The sequence below is a fragment of the Anas platyrhynchos genome, chromosome 5 (assembly GCF_047663525.1).
Source record: "Anas platyrhynchos isolate ZD024472 breed Pekin duck chromosome 5, IASCAAS_PekinDuck_T2T, whole genome shotgun sequence".
In the NCBI taxonomy this organism is placed as follows: domain Eukaryota; kingdom Metazoa; phylum Chordata; class Aves; order Anseriformes; family Anatidae; genus Anas; species Anas platyrhynchos.
In genome coordinates, this window is record NC_092591.1 from 17,559,169 (window position 1) to 17,580,878 (window position 21,710).

The following is a 21,710-nucleotide window of genomic DNA, read 5'->3' on the forward strand; positions in this document are numbered from 1 at the left end:
TAATTTTAACCATTTTACGTACCCACTGAGTGCCACATTTAAGCAACTTTCCACTTTGTCAAATTAACACTTCTCTTCTGCCCAATTCACATGAAACTCATACAACCTTCATAGCTGCTTGTTGCTGTAAGCCCCCAAATTACCCTTGGAAGTCAGTCTTGGTTGAAACTGAAGCTGTAAGTGTTTTAACTTTTAATTACAGTCATTCAACATATGCATTGGCGGATCTCCAGGATTTGGGCCCTGCGTGCTAACTGCTCTGCAAAAGAGAAGCTGGTAAAGAAGGAAGTCATCAGATAAATTGACTATAGTAAAAACACTGAACTCTTGTGGATACATAGGCTATTCATTGAATTCTAGACAAAAATCATAATAAAAAAGACCACCAGATTATATCACAAATGGTATAATCTTCACACAAACATATATATATATAATAGAGTATAAATATAAATATATATATCATCTATATAGTATAATCTGTATCACAAACAATATAATCTGCACTGAATCACCAAAAAAAAAAAAAAAAAAAGTGTTTAAAAAAGTGTTTAACTAAACCTTTTGGAAAGGAGTTTAGCCCTGATCTGACACATCCATTGATGGAGAATTTGGCACTAAAATTAAAGTTTGTACCAGTCATAAATCATGCCTACTGTTAAAATATAAATTATGCCTGATTTTTCATTTAAATTTGTCTGGTCAGCTTCAGTTTTCAGCTATTGTTTCTTATTATGCCTTTCTCCAATAAATTAAAGAGTTCTTTAATACCTGGTATTTTCTCACCATGGAGGTACTCACACTGTAATCAAGCCACTTCTCAATCTTCTTTTTGATAATCTTAACAGGTTAAGCACTCCGAGTCTCTTGCTATAAAGTATTATCTCAAACTGTAATTCTAATTTTCTCAAAGCATTTTTGGAAGTCTTTTCTGCAACCTCATCATTTCTTCAATATTCTGCTGAAAATGTGGACATAATGGCATTGTCCAGCAGCCCACTAGGGGTGTCACCAATGCCATTTGCAAAAATCACTTTACTGCAAATTGTTATTCCTCTCTCTACTCATCCAAGAATCACATTTAGCCCTCTTTTTTAAATTAACTTGCCAGCCAATGAGTCTCCAGTCCAATTCTTTATGGAGTTTTATTTGTAAATTGTCTAGGTATACTGATTTAAAATGTTAGCTAAGTCATACAAACAGCTTGACTTCTCAAGCTTCTGGAAGTCAAGTAGCCACTTCAAAGACGCATTTTTCCATCCATATGCCGATAACATACAAGAATGCAATTGTGCGTGCCTGTTCGTCTGTCCCTTTCAGCTCACATCTTCCACCTTCTCCCAATGCCTCAGAGCATCCCAGATCTACACTTCCAAACCTGAACTTACAGTCTTCAGTGATAATGCAGCTTTTCAGTTTGCATGGTTCTGGCATCGCACTGAGTCTCTGTGTCTCAACCAAGACTTCCAGAGAGGAGGCCATGGGGCTCCCCTTTCGCAGAGCATGGAAAGATGTGGTGACTGTGGAGGGAGCCACCTTCCAGACAGACACAGTGAGGAGCTGGACAGAGGGCCAAAATGCACGGCAGTCACAGCAGATGATGAAACCAGAGGTGGCAGCCATGCAGGCAGGGAGGAGCTGCTGAGCTGGCTGCCTTTTTGAGCAAACCCTCCTTTTTTCACCAACATCAACCTCTGTTTTGCAGCTTGTCACTTACTGCTGTACCTTTTCCTCCACCCTACTTTCACCTACAAAGTCCTTTCTCCTACTGCTTTTTATTCCCAGTCGACTCATTCCCACTTAAACTCACTCTCCCCTGCCAAAGCTCTTTAAACTCTTCCTGGAAACATTTCTCCTGCTGCTTTCCCACCTTGGCTCTTGTGTGTCACCCCCTTGCCCTGTGACCCCCTCCTCCAGGACACTTGAACATCTCTGGGGCAGGGACCACTTGGAGCTGTGTTCACCCACCCTTGTGCAACGTGGCTCTGGTGGTTGGTAATTTTTTTTAGCCAATATCCTAATAGAGGTGACTAATTGTGGCAGCGCTGTGATGTCTAGTAGGAGAGACTGATGAAATAATTGTGTAGCGGGGATGAAACAGCCGGGCTGATGGTGAAGCAGAGCAGGCATTAGCTGTGCCAGGCTTACATAACATTGCAGGCTGAGTGAGAAGCACCCAGAAGGAATTCACTCCTTATCTCGCCCCTTCCTCCCTCTTTATTATAAAAAATATTTAAAAAAAAAAAAAAAGGTTTCCTTTACTGCTGCTGCATGGCTGGGTGCAGGTCCCTGGGCTCTCGGTGGGGCAGGAGGGACAGCTCAGCCGCTGCTCCGCACCGGCGGAGGACTTGCTCCAGCTCTGATCCCACACAGTTTGCTGGGCACAGAGTCAGGTGTCACTGCTAAAGAATGGTTCTCTGCCTTCTGATTCATGATGGCTTTTTTTCATGTCCTGCAGTGGATGAGAAATATAATTTGAGTTTCAATATATGGCTGGGGGTGCCTTTCTTCTCTCGTTAATTAGTTATAACCCTCGCCTGGTACTGACGCTTATGTCACTTTAGATGGCTGATATCTGCTAACCACCTTTCTGAAAGATTACAAAAGAGCCATGAAAATGAGAACGGGGGGATGGATAGATGGATGGATGGATGAGGGATGCCTCTATTACAAGGAGCAAGCACAGAAAGCTTGGATTAGGGTGAACAGCTGGTGCGTATTCAATAATCAACTGCTCTGAAAGAAAAGCCTATTTTTTCTCATCCCATGGCATTAGAGAACAGGATACCAGAGCTGCCAACCTTACAATTGAAATCTGCCCACACAGAATAGCAAATTCCCCTTGGCTTGCATTTAAATGCTCCTGGCTCATTATAACTCCATACAGCCTTTAATACATACATGTGGTCGGCATATTATCCTGCAAACAGAGCACTGCACTGCTTCTCTCAGCATGTCTCTGCCTTCATTTCAACACCAAAGGGAGGGATGGGGCGGGGGGAGAGAAAGGAGGACAGGCAGCTTATCGAGTTTACAGCTGCTGCCGAGAATATTGGTTTGATCCTCGCTGCTGGTTAGGATTCGTTTCCACAACAGGCATCAGGTCGGGGTGCTGAGCATTGTCTGAATGGGCTCAGGAGGTTGTTTTTGGGGACAGCCCTTTGGGAATAACAGAGCCTGTGAAGGAGCTGGCAGGGAGCCGTGCCGGCCAGCACCCTTGGGTGTCAGCATCCAGAGGGGAGGAGCAGAGTTGGTACGTAAGGATCTGTCTGGAGAGCAGGGAGGGCTGTTGGCTGTTTATCCCCAGGTACCTTGGTGATCCTAAACACGGCAGGGTGAGCAAGGCTTCCTCCAACCCTATCTACGGTGGCAACAGCAGCAGCAGCTATAATTCACTCTTCTTCTGCTTCCTGACTGCATGCCTCCATCTGAGCCCAGGGAGCAAGCCCTGGGGGCAGAGACAAACCCCGGTGCTGCGCCTCTGTGGTGTCTGAACCCCTTTTCCAGCTGCAGACCTGCCCAGATGCCTGGGGATGGGCTGTGGTCCAGAGAGCAGAAGTCCACCTGCATGTGACAGTGACAAATGGGACACCAGACAGCTGTCCAGCAGGAACATTTTTCACTTCACCCTGCCAGATGTGAACAAGAGGTGAGAGGCTCTATACATCATGCTTGATCCCACAAGCAAGCCAGCCTCTTAGCTTCTTGGTAAAAGTATAAATGTTCTAAATGCCCTCATTATTTTGGATCACGAGGATTACAACACTGACCAGAAATATTGTTACCCAGCAATTTTGATCCATAACTGGGTATTGAATATTCAGAGAGAGAGCCCAAAAGCTTGGACTACAGTTTCCCATTCGAGCACCCTATTAATAACCATGTCATATTCATGTTCATTCCGTGGCCTGGATTTTGAGGGAAAACACTGCTCGTCCCTGCTGCCCGAAATGCAAGGAGAATGGAAGGGGCTGCATTAAAATGTGTCAGCCTGAGTCCCTCCTGTGCTTCTTGCAGAAAGGAAAGGAAGATATTAATGCAGATGATTTTGTTACATAAATACATGTTGTATCAGGGCCATTTTTAGCATTTGTGGGGGTGTGAAGAACTTCTCCAAGCTGCGTATCTATTTCATAGGATTCAGCTGAACTGAGGAAAAGGACAGAGAGTTTTAAGGTAAACTATCAAGATACATTTTATTTAAACCCACGCAATTCTGTACAGGGCTCCACATGACAGAAAAAAGATTTCTCTAGCGCCTTTCTGGCCTTAGTAGTGCTTTTTAATGCTTTGTAACAGAAAGACCTCTTAATATAATTGGATGAAATTAAGGACAAATTTGTCATCAAATTTCAAATAATAAGTCTGCCATTTGGCTTCAGAGATTTTCAGTTTCTTTAAATTCCACATGGCTACAACATTCAATTAAAATGGAATTTTAAAATCCAGAAACCTAATTTGCAGTTTAATCTCAAAGTAATTTAGACTTCAAATGGATATATTTCTAGTCAGGAAGGAGCCCATTTTTGAATGAAGAATGAAATCTGGGGGCATTTTTAGCAAACCAGCTTCACAAAATACAAAACTTCTCCTTATTTATGAGCAGTTTTCTGTCATCCCTTCCACCTCAGCCTCGTGCTCCCCCCATCCCTGGGCTGTGTGGCTCATGCTGTCCCTGGTGTGGCCATCAGTGCAGCAGGCAGACAGCTACCTGCAGCCCCTGGTATGGCTCTGCCAGCTGGGGACTTGTTATACCCACCCCAAAATGGGCCCAAGTTCTGCTGTGGGCATAAGCCGAGGGTGGTTGGGACTGGCACATGCAAAAGTGGATTTTGCAGTCCTTCCACATTGGCAGTGTCCAGCAATTGGAGCAGCAAGGAGATCCTTGCTGCAAGCAAGAGCAGAGTTTTTTTGCCTGTTCTGAAAAAAATATAAATCATTTTATCATCTCCGTGGTTATTTGAGAACATATTCCTTCTGGACAGGGAAGCAGCTTTTGGGGACTGTTTTACTTAGAGGAAGACATTGTCAAAGAGAAGTTTTCATGGGATTAACTAGTGCCACAGTTTTTGTTTCTCAGGCTCCAAAAGGATCAGGTTGTTTTGAAAGGAAGAGTAAAGCAAAGGACACAAAAAGCTAGCTTTATAAATCATCTGAGCTTGGCAATTTGGCTAATTTCTGAATAGAGTCTACACTCCGTATTTCTTAGATCTCACCATGCAATCCACATGCTAGATCCCTGCTGGGTCACTGATAGATACAAGGTGCTCAAAACTAGAGGGAAGAGAAGGGGTTACCTTAAAATAAATCTAATTTAGCACTTGGCATATTCACAGCTGCCTTGATCCAGAGTATTTTACAAACATGGTAAAGAATGTTAGTCTCATTTCATAAAATCAGACAAAGATAAGAGTCCATTATGGACACTTCACATTTTAGGAACTCAAGTTTTCTGCAACAAAGGTCAAGTTTTTCAAACTACTCTAAATTCACCCTTTAAATTACTCCTCTAACAGATTCATCCAAAGCCACCCACTGAATTGGTGGTTTAAGTGGAAAAGAAGTCAAGAATTAATTTTGCTAGTTAAAATAGTGCTTTTTGGTGGCATAATGACAAGGAAGACTCAGACCCCCCCATATGCTCCCAGTTTGCCCCTCCATACTCCACTCACTCATTCTGTTGATCAGTTTACCTTGGATTTACTTTGGAGGAACTCAACTCCAGCTCCCGTCCTGCTGCTAAGGGGAGAAAGATTTACAATTATTGCTCAGCATTCATCAAAGAAGGAGACAAGATAAATGCAGTATATCACAGTGGTAAGGATTCCTGGGTGACCCTGTAGACTCTAGGGCCCAACTTTGGTGGTGGTATTAACAGCAGGAGGTGATTCAGGAATTCGAAGAGATTTCAGAGAGGTCATAATCTGTGGGGAGCAATAAAACTGCTAAAACTATCCTTTGCAGAGGCTGACTGCCCCAGATCATGTTTTCTCTTTTTGGAGAAAGAAATAAATGAAGATCTTTGGGATACGCATCTTGAGACAAAGAGTAACATCCATTTACAGTAATAATGCAGTCAGCATGAGAGAAAATCAAAGTAAAATAGGGAAGGTGTCGTCATTAGGAACACTTGAACGTCGTACAAAATAAGATATACACTGGAAAGACACTTCCATTACCAACTGTGAGGGCAGCTGAATGGATGGGATAATACACTGAGGCAGGTCTTTTCTACCTTTTGTATCCATTAGAAACATAGTATGTCTATAAGGCATCGGTTTTCTCTAAGTGCTTGCCATCTATCTTTTGCGTTTTTTCAGTATCAACACAACAACATCACAAAAGCTCTTTTCAGCTGAGACTAAAGAGAAGTTTGCAAAATCCAGACCTCACCAAGCAAGTCACAGTGGCAAGCAGGTTAAAAATTAACTGGAGCTGCAAACAATAAAGCCATTCTCTCCAAGTGCTGCTCTGCATTACAAAAGAGAAAGTAAGCAAAATACGGAAAGGAGGGAGAATGCAGTTCAGTGCCTTCAGCATGTGGCTGGGAAGCAGGAACAGATCAACACTGTCTTTGGTGAAGGTTTCACTGAATTCAGTATCTGTAGCTGCAGTCCCGATCAGATCCAATGATCCCAGACCAGCCAGGAGCCAGCTCTGTGGACATGACAGTACCCCCAGCACCAGGCACCTCACCAGTGTCCTGCAGTCATGACAGTAACGGAGGCATCTCTGATGGGTGAATCAGAATGGCTAAAATTCATATTTAACTGTGGAAATACTTATTTCCTTCGCACCCAAGGAGTTTAAGTTAGGGCTCAAGTCATTGAAGCTCTCTGGTCCCTCTCTAAGTAGGAGAAAGAAACTGGATACTTCAGGAGGTGCTTTTGGCTTTGTTCCTACAGTCATTTTTCTTAGCAGCAACAACAACATAAGCAGAAATCTCCACCTCCTCTTTCCCCAGTCCTGTACCCTCGGAGGGGGAGCAATGGGGTAAATGGGATTGGTGCCTCTATCTGGGTTAAAAGAAGCCCTGCCAAAAACAAACAAACAAACAAAACCCACAGATATTGGATAAACCTAATCAGCTTAGTGGAGGGAACAAGAAACGCCCTGACAGTGGGATCATTTTTTCTCCAGAGATATAAATCATCCTCGTGGGTTTACATTAAGAATGCAGAGGTGAACTGAACCCATTCTGGAGAGCCTTGAAACATTTCTCAAGGGCCAAGAAACTATGAAGAGCAGCATGAACAGACACCAAAGGGAAAAAGAAACAGCAGGTAAGTCAAAAATTCATAGTAAAACTATTAGAAGTGGAATAACCTCCACTCTTCTTCCCTCACCTCTCATCCTTAGAAGGAGAGGGTAAAAAAAAAAAAAGTTTGCTGTGTTATCTTAGCACTTTTTCAACAGACACAATGGACTGTATTTTGTTGCTGTAAACCTACTGCCATCAATGGTCCTATTTGTTCTAATGCATTGCTTTGCTCACAGCACTGTACAAAAATCATATGATAAAGACAAAGGCATAGACACAGTATTTATTTAATCATTTTAATACATTGCTTACCTACTGAGTGATGTTTCAGTATACTCACACAAGAGTTCAGAACTGAAACTTCCCTTAGATAAATGTTCTCCTCTTTATTCTCATATATATATACATATTAGACTCTTAACCTAGACATTGATATATACATATAAACATACATCATGTTGTTTTGCTAGTGCTATACATGGCTGTAAGCACACATCTTTGCCTGCTCAAACAGGATCTGCAGCCTAGCTGTATTTGATAAATATTGCCTAATTCTGTTTGATAAATGCTCCCTCTAAGATCTTTCCTCCACAACATGAAAAGTCAATGCCCTAATTTTAAGTTACCCTTTGAAAGCGAGCCAATATTCAGATGCATATTGACTCCAGGCCTGCTGGTTGTTCTGCAGCAGTGTTTGGAAGGCTGCTGTTTTAATGAATGTGCTAACATTTGATACACACACTAACAAAATCAATAGCACTATTTTTAAAAAGCGTGTGGCTTTACTAAGTACACTGTCACTACCCCGTTGTGCAGAAGTTTACTAGAAACCTCCCTATATGACTAAATTGATGCATCTGTCTCATTTCTCTACTTGCTTGCCAGGATGTATAACACCAGACTTCAAGGACATTCAAAGTCAGCCTCTGCAGCAGAAAAAAAAAAATAAAAATCTGTGCTTACTTAAGTTTGAAGTAGATGTGGTAACCAGTACCTGAAAGTCCCATGCAAGTGTCAAATTTTCCTCATTTCTTCCCTGCTGTTGTCACAGAAGAGACCTAGGGGACATAACACAGCTTTTCACATCAGAAATTCCTGGTTTTGTGGTTTCTGAAAGAACTGTGTGACTATGGGTGAAGAATAAAACGTATATATATAGCTACTGTTGAACAAAGTCATCCCTGCTCTTTTGTCTTTAGTAGGCAAACAGACTGAAGTCTTTGGATCTAAACCTTGAATCTGCTGTAGCCCATCTACAGTTACCCTATTTTCCAAGCAGCTACTCAAAATACCCGATCTATGGGAGTGAACAGGCTAGAAACCTCTGAGAGAGTGTGTGTGAGAAGCAAACCCAGATGAAAGCCAGATGCTGTGTACATTCAAGCACTTCAAGTCACATTGACTTAACTCCAGCTCTGAAAATATGTCTTCTCTTTAAGGAACTGATTCAATGCCGTAGTGTGTGAGCATATATTTGAACTGGAAACTAAATATAGCACTAAAAAAGTCATCAGTTAGGGCAAGATAGAAGATCAAACAGGTTAGACTAATAATATGTCCAAAATGTCTTCCTTCTCTGAAAAGTTTCATAATGTAGGATTATAGAACTATGTGAATCGATCAAAATTAGTTATTTCCATCATTTGAATCTTCACTGCTACTTAGTTGCCAAAACATGGCATCACCCTTGTCAAAAGGAATAGCAGTTACTTCGTATGCATTTGTATGTGCCTGTACCAGGCACAGATTGGCTGGAGAAGAAGCAAAGAAGCTACACTAAAGGAGAACATAAAATTTTAAGTGAAAAAAGGTTTTTCTTCCATTTTGAGCAAGCATTCACCATGAGAGGGAAAATATGACTTTTTTATATATATACATTTTACCATAGTACATTTCAACAGTGAGGCTCCAGAAGAAAACATAATACTGGGAAATTCCTACAGCACATGGGTAAAACTGGTTATAAGAACTGTAGAAAAGATAAAACAATTTGTCAGAGATTCCGGGGATATTCACTAAATGAAAAGGTTGGTAATATGAAGCTTGCCAAATTAAAACAAAAACAGCAAAACTCATTGCCACAGCCCATTATCCAAGTGGAGAGTTGAATTGAAGTGTAGATTCAAAGGTAGACTGAGTGTTTTAATGCATTAACAGTACGCAATAAGCACAAAACTGAAGAGTTTTGGGGGCAATATAAATCATGATCCATGTAACATCTCACCACAGGGCACCAGGAATGTGCTTTTCTTGGTGGCAGATTACCACCTTCAGATAAATACCTTCTGTGTTGCTGCTTCTTGCCTTGTCCTCCTAAATGCCTGGTGGTGGGGACTGGCCAGAGGAAATACTGGGTGACAGTCACCAGTTCGTTGCAGCACCTCCTACCTCCTGAAAACACTCCTCTCTCCTCGGAGAAGGGGATAACTCAGATTACACAGTTTTACCAAGGGGTTTCACAGGCCTCTGGTGAGGAGCACCCAGAAGCTCAGGGCTGTGCTGCTTTCCAGGCTGCCCACACCCCACAGAAACAGTGGGGCACGCCAGTGAGCCCCTGCCCCAGCCACACCACTGCTGTGTGTGTGCAGCCTGTCGGCAGCTGGCACAACTAGCAGGGCAAACCACGAGCTTCTTGAGCTCTCATGAGCTGCTTGGACCATACTTGGGTGAAAAGCTGGGCTGAAATCTTCTGCCTTGCTAGGGAGCTGAAAGACATGATGGTGATGCCATTGCTGCAGCAGGCAGCCTGGACCTGCCGTGTTCCTGTGTATCTAAATGTCATTACCCCCATTTTAAGGAGTCACTTGAGATAAGCAGAAATAAAATGAATTATCCCATGTATCTGTATTGAGGGAAGAAGTGATGCCAGCATTTTTGAGTGCCAGTGAACTGCTGTTACCCTACCTTCCCTCCTTCAGAGGCATTGCAAAATTAGAGCACAGTGGTCTTCTGCATCTATAAGTATCTGATACTGGGAACGCAGAAGAAAAAACTATTCTCCCCTGCACACACAAACAATCTCATGTAAACAGGGAAGAGTGGGAAGGCAATCTCCACCGCAGGCCTTTCTAATAAAACTGTGCTTGTGAAACTACAACCCAACAAGGCAGGAGACTACAGAAAACCATCTATAGATCCACAGCTCATTTGGAGCCCACGTGATTCAAACTGAAACACTAGCCCCATACAAAAAGCCCCCAGGCTGGTGGCTGGAAAGGCGCTATGCCATGATGCTGTATGAACAGCAGAGCAGTGGGATGGTCAGGTTTCAAGGCAGCATTGACCACATTGGGAAAAAGACCCCAGCAGGTGAGGGGAAGCCTGCAGAGGCAGAATATCTGTCAGTGTGGTGGCAGGATGCAGCACTAGCAAGGACTGCAGACAAACACACCTATAGCTGCACGTGGATCGGCTCACTGAGTTGCAAACATTTGCTGAATTCTTCCCCACGCTCTTCTGTCTCATATTATTTAATCTGCCTCAGTAAATGCAGCCTTCAACAAAAAAGTCCAACTATTACAGACTGTTCTGTGGCCTGGGCGTCACGTCAGGGTGTCTAGCACACGCATATTAGGTTAGCTTCTGGGCAGGGATTCATCAAATCTAACCTGATTGAGTAGCAGCTAATTTTTTTCTTAAGCTGGCATGCCTTTCCACATGTAGGCAATATAAATGTGCACATTTCTGTGCAGATCAGTAGACAATATCACCCAGAATAGGGGCCCTGCTGACTTTTCGAGCTCCTTCCACTCCTCAGGCGGTTTGTTCAACCATGATTCATTTAAAGCAGATGATTTTCACCATGCTGGACATTTTCTCCTCTTTTATTGCATGATCTTTCCAACTATTGAGGATGTTTAGCAACATGCAAATTTTTTTGTGTGTGTATGGATACATCCTGCAGGTTGTAATGACACCTCTGGATTATTATAATCAAAGAGATTCCAGAAAGGAAAGAACTTCATTATTTATAGGCTCAGGTTTTTATGAGAAGTGCATCACAGCTGATAAGTGTTTCTCTAAGATCTGATACTTTACCATTGCTGCAAGAGAACTAATAATACCAGAAGGCATTAATGCATCTTACCCAAAATCATAGATCTGATTAAAGCACTAAGAACATTTCCTTCAGGATCAGTTAAGACACTTTGTAGAGTGAAACACCTGATAACAGCACTAACAGCCATCCAATGCAGCGAGCCAAGCCTCCAGGCCTGATGATGGGAAGAGCTGAGGCATTCTCTGGCCCAGACTCATGCAGATTCAATATGTATGTGTGTGCATGTGTATATGTCTGAGTGAGAGGGGGAAAACACCAAAGTCTGCCCAAACAGCAATGAGCAATGCTGCAGGAGCAACCCCAAGAAGAAGTCAGCATGAAGCTCTGAAAATGGCCTGTGTGTTGTGTTGTTGTGTATTTCTATAATAATCAGACAAACAAGATTCTGTGTGCATTTGATGCAAATAAAATGTTTTTGTTCAAGAATAAACCTTGACCAAAACTTTTTTTTTTTTTTTTTTTTTGAGGGGATGTTGGGAGGGAACAGCCTGTAAGGGCTCTGAATACTCACTAGCCATTCAGAGCAGAGGGACCACGGTGCCCAAAGGATGTCTGGTCACATCCTCCTGCCTGTGCTGCACTTCCAGCTGGCAGCCCCTTCACCTGGTGCTTGATGGTGAGAGGGTACTCAAACTGTTGTTAGGTTCTGTGGGATGGCTGAGGCATGCGCTGCCTTGGAGTGGGCAGGACAGCAGCACACACCCCATGCTGCAGTGCTGGTTGTTGAATTTAAATCTACAGGGAAGAAAGAAAGGCCTTGGGCTTCTGCTAGACAAGGCATTTTAATTTGCACAAACACAAGTGACAGATGCTTTGGAAGTTTCCACTTTGCATTCTGCTTTTATCTTAAAGTCTTATTTTTCCAAAAAGAGAAAACCCAGAGAATACTGATCAAGACGGGGAAACATAAGTGTTTCTAATACCCCTTCACGCAGCTGTTTATACTGTTTTTACACGGGTAAGTCTGTAGGTACATGGCATGTCTAATAGACAGGTTTTACCAGAAGGAGTTAAACCTCATCACTGTGGCAATTAAGGAAAGCTCCAGCAGGATCATCCCAAAGACGAAGTAAGCCACAGGACTCATTAAATCTGTTCCACACGACCTGTGAGCAGTGCATGGATGCTGTTGTTCCTCAGTAGCCTGAACCAATCTAATGGGTGGTTCCTTGGGCATAGCTGCTCTCTGGACAGCATTTGGACATGCTCCTCTTTGGCCTGGCCAAAAACCAAAACAAATAAACAACAACAACAAACCAACAGTGAATAGTTTTGTGGCAGTTCAGCATGCTGAGAAGGCTGGGCACCACAGCTGGTTAGCACTGGAGTGGTCTGAGGAAGGAGGTAGGGCCCCATGGCAAAGGTGGGAGGGAGAGCATGACCATGGCAACTGGCTGAGATAATGGCAGAGGTTGTTGTGGAATCACAGGCTGAACTGTGAAAACCAATACTTTTCTTTCAGTGAAACGAAGGCACTAATGCCAACTAATAGAGCTGTGGCAACTTTTCAGGTGTTTGCCAGTGACCTAAACATCTGCTGCTATACTGCAATAGAAGAAAAAAATGATTCGGTCATTCTAGCATCTAAATTACTTGTTTTCTTGTTAACTGACCAACTTCTTGAAAGATACGCTTTCTTCTCACAGAACAGCATATTGTGAGACCCTAGCAGTTCTTCTGCAAGCTGTAAAATACAGTCACTGCAAGCGGGCACCAGTGCAAATGAAGCAGCCAATGCCAGGAAGCTTTGCACCCCCTGCCAAATAGCCCTTCTTTGTATTAGCTGTACATTCAAACCTGTTCTCTGCAAGCTGCATGTCTGGTACAGGTTCAAATCAGACACTGACAGTGCTGGTGGTACTGCAGAGGAAATGTGCCACTGTGCTGTACTGCCTCAGAGCAGCCCAACTGAGCACCAGAGGACCGGACTCCAAAACTAATGGATACTCCCAGCTGGCACCAACACCAGGGTATTACGCAGACATTTGGACATTCCGTGACACCTCCTTATCTCAGTGAATTTAACCTCACAACACCCTTCCCTATTGCATCATAGGTTTCCCTGAACAGAAGCCAGGTGAATTGCCGGCAAGCAGCCTGCTAAGGCACGAGTGTGTCAGTGGCACAGCAGCGAAGGGAAAAGCTGTGTCCTCCTGTAGCCCCTGCTCCTCTGCCCTGAGGGGTCAGCCCTGCTGCTGCTGCTTGCACCCTTCAATAGACCCATTCAAATGTACCAGAGCAGGATTTGCCCTTGCCCTGTTCTGCCAAATGGATGTAATGGCAAGAGAGAAAATGCACAGTGAGGATTTTCCAGCCTGTCATCAGAGCAGAAAAAAAGAAACAGGAAAAAAAAAAAAAAAAGAGAGAGAGAGAGAGAGAGAAAGGGAAAGAAGTGTAAAATAGAAAGTCAAAATGAAAGCAAACAAGGGAGGTTGAATGGAAATACATCTCCTAGGACTTCAGCCCAGGTTTCTCCCTGTTGCAGCAACTGTCTCATGTAAACCTCCTTAAGCTCAATCTCACACTTATTTGACTTCTTTTGAACCCCCCTACTCCCATTGGAAAGCTATTTTGGAAACCCACTCCTCTCGTGGCTAGAAGCCTTTTAATTTCCAGCCTAATTTTATTCATAGCCATATGTCCATCTGTTCTTGTGCCAGCCTTGTACCGTAGCTTAAATAGTTCTCCCTTGACAATGTTAACCTCTCAGTTCTGTTTTCCTGCTTAGCTTAAGCTGATCCTATGTGCGAGCTGCTGCCAAGCAGGCATTCCCTCACCTGCCTCCACCCAGTGGCATGGGCCCATCCTGCATCTCTGCCCGTGATATCATGGTCACGCTGCCTCCTCCGCGATGCACCAGTGCTGCTGCTGACCAGTGCTACCGCTAGTGCTTGTGTTGCTGCTGACCTGATGGTCAGCCAGTCTGTAAAGCTCACCTTGCTGAAAATTAACTCAGAAAATATCCCTGCCTGATCCCACAGTTATCCAAGCATTGGCCCAAGGAAAAATACGGAGCACAGGAAGAGAAAGGTCAAAAATAAATAAATAAATACATAAATAAATAAGCAAATAAATAAATAAATAAATAAATGGTGCTAACAGCTTGGATATTGATTGGTTTAAAATTGTGGTGAATCCGTATCTAAAGACAGCAAGAGTTCATTCTTACCCTAGGTAGGAAGTCACATTCTCATCTCTTGTCACGTAGTTTGTCCAACCTCCAGAAGGGCTCTGCATTTGTTCCTTTTGGAGTCAATCCCTCTGTAGTGTGGGATGAACAGACCTCACACTATTCTGGAAAAGACCTCGCTGGTACCCTCTTCATCGGCATTCATACTTGCCTTTCTGGGTTAGAGAAAACTAAGCTCATCAGTCCTCATATTGCAAGTTGTTTTTTTTTGTTGTTGTGGTAGTGGTGGTGGCTTTTTTTGTTTTGTTTTGTTTTGTTCTCAGAACAAAAAAAGATAGGAGAGATTAAATGAGGGGGACAGAGAAAGAGGACACAGTCATTATCTGGGATAAAAGCAGAGCCTGAAGGTCTTTGTCAGTCCTGGGGCTTCATGGTGCTGAACCCTGCCCAAACATGCTCTCTGGACCTTTACCATCCCCAGAGAAGTCCCTATGTAATTAGAAACCTTTCCTTGGGCTGTGTTGTGAACACCCCAGTGCCAGGGAGAGAAGAGGAGGCGAAGCTGACAAACTGGGCAGTCGCAGTGCCTTGGCTAGTGGCTCCCTCACACCAGACAGATGCTTCTGTCCTTAAGCACAAGCACCATCTGACCTTTTACATTTGCAGTCAGGTGTATGCTTATGACCTTTGTTGACATGGAGCCTCCAAGTCCCTTCAGATGGTATTTTGTAAAATGCAAGAGGTAAACAAATGAAACAGAACTCTGACGAGTAACAGGAGGAAATGTAGAGAGAAAACTTTCTCTCTAGAGAAACAAGAGAAAAGGAGACCAAGCATTCTTTAAATGATTTTCCATTTGACCTGTGACAGGCTCTCTGGCCCTTGCTGCCTGATCCGCCATCACCCTCTCCCACGCCCACAGTGGTGCAGCACGAGCGACATTTCTCCCTGGGCCCTTTGTTTTCAAGAAGGATGTGGAGTTCCCAGAGTACCTGTGAGAATTCAGCACTGAATCACTTCACACCTGATGGCAAAAATATGCACAGACAGGATGTTCCTCAGCCAGAAGGGTGTCCCTCTGCCTAGCAGCTGAACTGTGTAAACCCCATAGCTGCTTTGACGCAGCAACCAGACCCCAGGAGCTATAAAAACGGGCCTGCCTGAGGCCGCAGACTGGCAGCACAATGAATCTGCAGCCTCCATGCACAGAAGCTTCCTCTGGATCACATCAATCACGCTCGAAAAACACAACCACTTCCTTCCTTCCCCCTCACAACACGGCCTGGCCCAGAGCTGTGAGCCCAGCAGCCTCTGTCAGAAAGGGGCATGCAAGTGTCAGGCAGGACTCCTGAGAAGAGATGCAAACTTCCTGATGCTATGATATCTGGGCTGGGTAGACCTTTACAGCAAATTTACTGCACATCCACAGGCCACCTGGGCCTCATGCATGTATGTCTCACATGAGGGACACCTCAGCTATCTGCATGTGCTCAATGAAGCTGCTCGGTGTCTGTCTGCAAACAGCGGTTAGACATCTGGGATTTCTGGACATCTTATTCCAGGTGGAAAAAGAAGGCACATCAAGGGAAACCTTAGTAGAGGGTAGCCCCGGACAGCCAAATGTCTGCATTTTCTTGTTGGACTGACGTTTTGTCCTTTGGAATATGAGAGATCTTCCCCTTAGATTACCTTTGCCTGATTACAGAAATAGATATTATTTCATAAATAAAAAATAAATAATTCAGGAAATCAGATAGGAAATAAATAGAAGTTACCTCTAATTCTGTTTTAGAAAACCCTATAAATATGAAAATGACCTAATCCTTAGATTAAAACCATATTAGCAGAGCAGAGGGATATATAGTTGCTCTGCTGTCTGGATTATCTGATGGAGTAACACTCAGAACTACTGCTTGCCAACCACACACATAAACCTGGTTTATCGTATCCTGAACAAAGTAGATTATGTTTTTGTGGTGCCCTTATCCACATGTTCAGTCACCAGGACTGTATTACCTTCCTGGTGACCTTCAAATTGCTCTTCCAAATTAAACAACCAGGCGTTAGTCCCCAGCTTCAGCTAAGGTAATTGGCTGAGGTGTGAGAGGTGTGACCCAGGGCAGAGCTTCGTGGTGGTGACAAGGTCAGTTATCTCAGAAAGGCCCCAGCAGGGAATACCTTCACCTTGAACCTGCTGTGGGTCACCACGAAGGTTCAGTGGCTCTGAGAGCTTTGTGATGAACTGAAGTCCTTCCTAGAGCACTGTCAGGCACCTGAGGGAAAGGGAGACCAAACAGCAGAGTTTTCCCTCTGCTGCTCTAATTAAATAGCTCATTAGGTGTGAGCAGAGATGGATGGGTTGCTGCAGACTGTGGGTTCTGTCCTAGCCAGAACAAGGGCAGTGGTACAGAGTTAGGTTCAGTTTGAATGAAGCTGGAAACTTATGATTTGACCCAGTAGGGTTTTCTCAAGTGCTGAAGGACTTTACCAGTTTTACAGGTCATATGCACTCTTGTTAAAGCAGCCAGTCACTTTGCTTTTATTTAGCATTTCAAATTGTCAAATCCAAGGGACTTGTGTCTTCTGTGTTTTGAACCACCTTCCTTTGGCAACCTGTGATCCCAAGGCAAACTTCGGATCCAAGAGAGACCTTTCCTGCTCAGCTGAGTCCTGAAAAATGACAACTAAAAATGCTCACTATTTTACAACATTTTATAATGCATTATTTAATATTTAATAAAGAAGAGACATGTATTTTAACTGAAGTAAAAAATGCTTAATATTAATGTTCACAATAATTGATAACTATCTTATAACAGAAATTCCTAGGTATTTTAAAACTCTAGCCATATTGTCCTAGCTGTGTTATCTGTAGAAAATGTGATATGGCTATGTAAAGTTTATGTGATGGCTAAGTATATTCAATTATCTCTGCTAGTTTTGTACCCCCTGCCCATACTCTCCATTTGTCTCAGCATTTGCTAAATATTTTAAGCTCGTTAAGTTAGTTCATGCATGCATTACAAATAAGCACTTAGGGGAAAAATATGGCTATTTTATCCACCTTGATGTATGGGCATAAACATACCACTAATCTGCGTACAGCTGTGCAACATCATCCGTTTTCCTCTTACTCCCTCCCTCTTCACAAAACATACTTTGGAAAAGGGGTCATGCAAATGCAGGGATTTCCACAGGGAGCCCGCAGAACACTGCACACATTTGCCAGCACGTAGTGGGCTCCCATTGTCTTGTCCTCGCACACATAATAGGAGCTACGCCAGTGGGAATGCAAAACAGGGAACAAGTGGATAGACAGCAGAGATGACGTTGGTAGAAAGTGCAAGAACCTCCTTCTGCTTCTTTCTGTCAGAGGCTTGTGCATAGTAATTCCTTTCTATTGTGATGCATTTAGCATATATATTCATGATATGCTTGCTAAAGAAACCCTGACTGTTGTCAGCAGAGAGGCTGTGTAAGTGCCTTTATTCCAAATGCCCCTTGGAGTTCAGACAGTATGGCATCCATGAGTGAGGAGCATCAGCTCTTATGGTAATGAAGATTACAGTGAAGAATGGATGGGATGAAAGCCCAGTGGCTCACCCACTGACAGCAATTCAGAGGATTTTCCCTTACAACACCAGAGTACTCTGCTATAGTTAGGTTTCACCAGAGCTTTCTCTACAAGCCACTTCAGAGGTTTCACAACCAGGCTTGAAAAATTTACATGCAGATAAAACCTTCGTATCAGGCCTCCAAGCAAATGTAAAAATGGGCCCTTGTTTTTGTGTGAAAGACCCAGAGATAAGACAAGTAAAGCCCTACAAATACACATACAAAAAGCTACACAGTTAGAGTCTGAGTTGGTACACATTCAAAGAGCTGCACACAAGTCAAGTAGATTAAGTTAGTTTACCCCATCTGATAAGTAGGCTTGTGAAAGTTAACACATCTTTTTTTCTTCCTTCACTTTTTAGCTAGTTCATGACAATCTGCAGCAAAAGAATTATTTTCTGTTAAGTTCTGTAGGATGACTCTAGAAGATGATGGAGAAGTGATCAGCTCCCATTCACTTCCAGAGGACTTCTTCCCCAAGAATTCAAAGGGGCAATCAGCAACAGCAGTAGTTCTTCCATCCCTTCCCCTTTCAGTCTCCTCCACAAGCTCTCCACAAGCTGTGAGATTTTGAACACTCATCTTGCTTCAAGTGGAGAAATAAAAGACATTGCTGAAGTGCCACTTTTCAGACTGTTCATCAGTCTTCAGTATATTTTTGGTCTGCGAAAAAAATATATATATTCTTTTTTTCTCCTGATCTTTTATTTTCCTGATGCTTGATAACAAGATCCATTCTGCGTTCTTGTACAAAGAATTCTTTGAAAACAATAAGAGGCATCTTCCTATTTATAAAGTTGTTTGGAGAATGTGGGTATTAGTAGCATTAGTAGTGTTTTTAACCAGCTCGTCCTCACCAGCTCCTCCTTGAGCTCATAGCGATGGAGCATCTTTACCACCCTGCTCCCAGCCTTTGCCTCCAAAGGCAAGGATCTGAAAGCTGGTTTCACCATGGAGAAACCAAAGATCACAGAAGGGCTACGATGCCTTTCTTCCTGCAAGCTGGCCCCTCCAAGGAAGAGGGGAGATCACGGGGAAGCTAACAGCACTGCCAACATGCTACCTACCATGAGCATTAAGCCTGTCTTAAACAGAGAAAATTAATACCAAGCACCTCATTTAAATGGCATCTCATCTGGGACAAAAGCCAGGAAATATAAATGTTGGTTTGGTCTGCTCATCTCTCACATGACTGTGCCTTTTTTTTTTTTCTTTGATGAGTGGTAAGGATAGAAAATCAGCCCCAGTTCTGCATTTCCTGGCTTTTGTCGGCTTATGTCACACTCATAACATTATTCAAACGGGGGGGTTTGTGTGTAACAGATATATGTCGACAAAGCCCCGTCTAATGCCTTTTAGGTTGCTAGGAAACCCGGCTCTGTAGCCACCACAGAGATATCTCCGGCTAGGGGCTTAGATAAGCTCTGACTTGTTTTGATTAGGTGAGCTTTATTACAGAAAAGACAGCAGCATGCTTGACATCGTGAAAATATGACCTGCTAGAAAAACGATGGTGCAGAGACCATATATTGCTCACAGTGGCGTCCCAGGGAGGACACTAAGAATACATTTCTAGCCCCACCAAATCACTTCCACCCAGAAAAATCCACACCTAATCCAAATTAATCTAAATCCACACTCCTAATCAAGGTTTCCCACAGTCCCCTAGGACTTGGGGCCGCCACCACTATCACCTCCTTGTCAAAAAGTGCTGTGGCGAGAAGCCATTGTTAGTCTGGCTTTAATTTCATGTTTCGGGAGAACAGTGGTATTTGTGGTCAGGTGGGTAGAGCAGATAACTAAGAATTAAATTACCTTTGTTCTTCCCCCAGCTCTGCAATGTAATGATTGTGCTTAAAAAATGAATCTGAGTGAGTTATACCCACGTAAGATATTTATGCAGCCCCATTAATGGAGGGGACAAAGGGATGTGAAACTCTCCACTGTTGCTTGTGGTGACCTGGGGTCTGAGGCTCTGAGGCTCTTCTCTCTTTGGACTGAACACATTTCTGCCTGCTTGTTCTGTGCTGATGCCCTGCCCCTGCCTACAACATGTCCAACAGGCATTTGGCCATGTGGTGGAAATGCTGTGCCTTCCTGATAACTGTTTTTCATCCTTCACCTCCTTACTGATAGAAAGTTTTCCCCTTGATCTACCCTACAGCAATTCCAGCACCTTACTACTTGTCCTGTCCATTGTGCACAGGTAAACAATAGGTTATTCCTTCCTCTCTGCAGCAACCTTTTATATGTTTAGAAACAGTTATGCCTTCTCCCTCAGCAGACTTTAAGCAAAACAACCTAAACTTTCTCAGTCTTTCCTCACAGACCGTATTTTCCTGAACCTCTTTAACTCCATGCTGTGTACCCTCTGAAGGCAGGGCAGGTATTCGACAAGCTACAGATAAAAACAATATCTAGGTGAAAGCACCAGCCTGAGCACGGGCTTAGTCATGCTGCACCTGTGAGCTATGCAATTTCTGTCCATGTTGCTGGCAATAGCTTGGGATCACATAAGCTACCCTTTAATTAGGAAGGGATCAAGCAGACATATCTGATGATATACTGGCTTGCTATTGGGTGGTTGTGCTGAGCTCATGAGCAGCTGAAACCGTATGACAGAGACCTTGGGTCCATGCTGGGCTGTAAGCACTCCCAGGCCTTTCAGCGGTCTAAGTTTACATATACATATTTACGTTTAATAAGGTACACATCTCCATCAAGTACCCTCATGTGACAGATGCAAGTTGTAGCAGTCAGCAGAGGCAATCTAGCTGAATTGCTCATGGGGTCTATAAAGGCTCTCCCTAAATTTATGCCCAATTACATGAAAAGTTTCATTCACTCAGGAAGTATAATCAGCCCATAATTGTGGCATTGTTAAAGAAATCTCTACGCATCAATCTGTCTCAGATAAAGCTATTACAGGAGTTAAAAAGTGATCTAAAGGGTGAAAACAATCAGGCACTTTCCAGCTAATTGGGAAAGCAAGTTTCAGAATAATAAGTTCTGTGCCAAGAACTGTGCAGCTGAAATGTTTCAGTTGGGAGAGCTCAGTACAAACAGGTACTTTCCAAACCATTCAGTATATAGGTTAATATTAACATTAGGCATTGCACATTTAACTCAACAACCGAGGAAGTAATGATCTGGTATGCTTCCCTGCTCCCGTTGCTAAGCCTTGGATCTGCGTACAGTACTTGAACATCCCCTTATGCACTGCAGTCCTGTTAGAGAGGATACAGAAAGCCTGTTGACACTGTCTTTGCAGCTCACACCTGGAGCAAATTCTGGTGTCCTGGCTGACTTAGACAATTTGGCCTGTGTCCCTCGGGAATGTGTGAGCTGTGACCACATTGCAGCAGAGCAAACCTGGCATCCTCACAGTCTCCACTGCTGTCAGTGATTGGGGCTGAGCATCCCTGTGCCCCACCAGCACTGGGGTCAGGATAGACTTGCCCTGTGAACAGCAGAGAAATACACTGGCCTCTTCCTCAGAAGGTGACCAAGCCCAGTAAATGTCTGCAGAGGCTGTTCAGCTGTTGTTCCAAAAACATGCTGCCTGCTTCTGCTGCCATCACTTCCACACAACATCAGAGCCCCACCACAGAAAACCTCACCCTCTGGGCTGGCAGACAAGGCCA

General features: G+C 43.5%; 1 long non-coding RNA gene across 2 annotated transcripts in view; it reads right to left on the minus strand.

Moving 5' to 3' along the window:
• Window positions 1-21,710, minus strand: part of LOC140002582 (uncharacterized) — a 42,508-nt gene that overhangs the window by 15,178 nt on the left and 5,620 nt on the right. The window contains exon 2 of one of the 2 annotated variants that reach the window (XR_011809535.1): window positions 5,694-5,739. The exons of the other annotated variant lie outside the window; for it this stretch is intronic. This is a non-coding gene — a long non-coding RNA (uncharacterized lncRNA). The remainder of the gene's footprint in view (window positions 1-5,693; window positions 5,740-21,710) is intronic. 2 annotated transcript variants of the gene reach the window in all.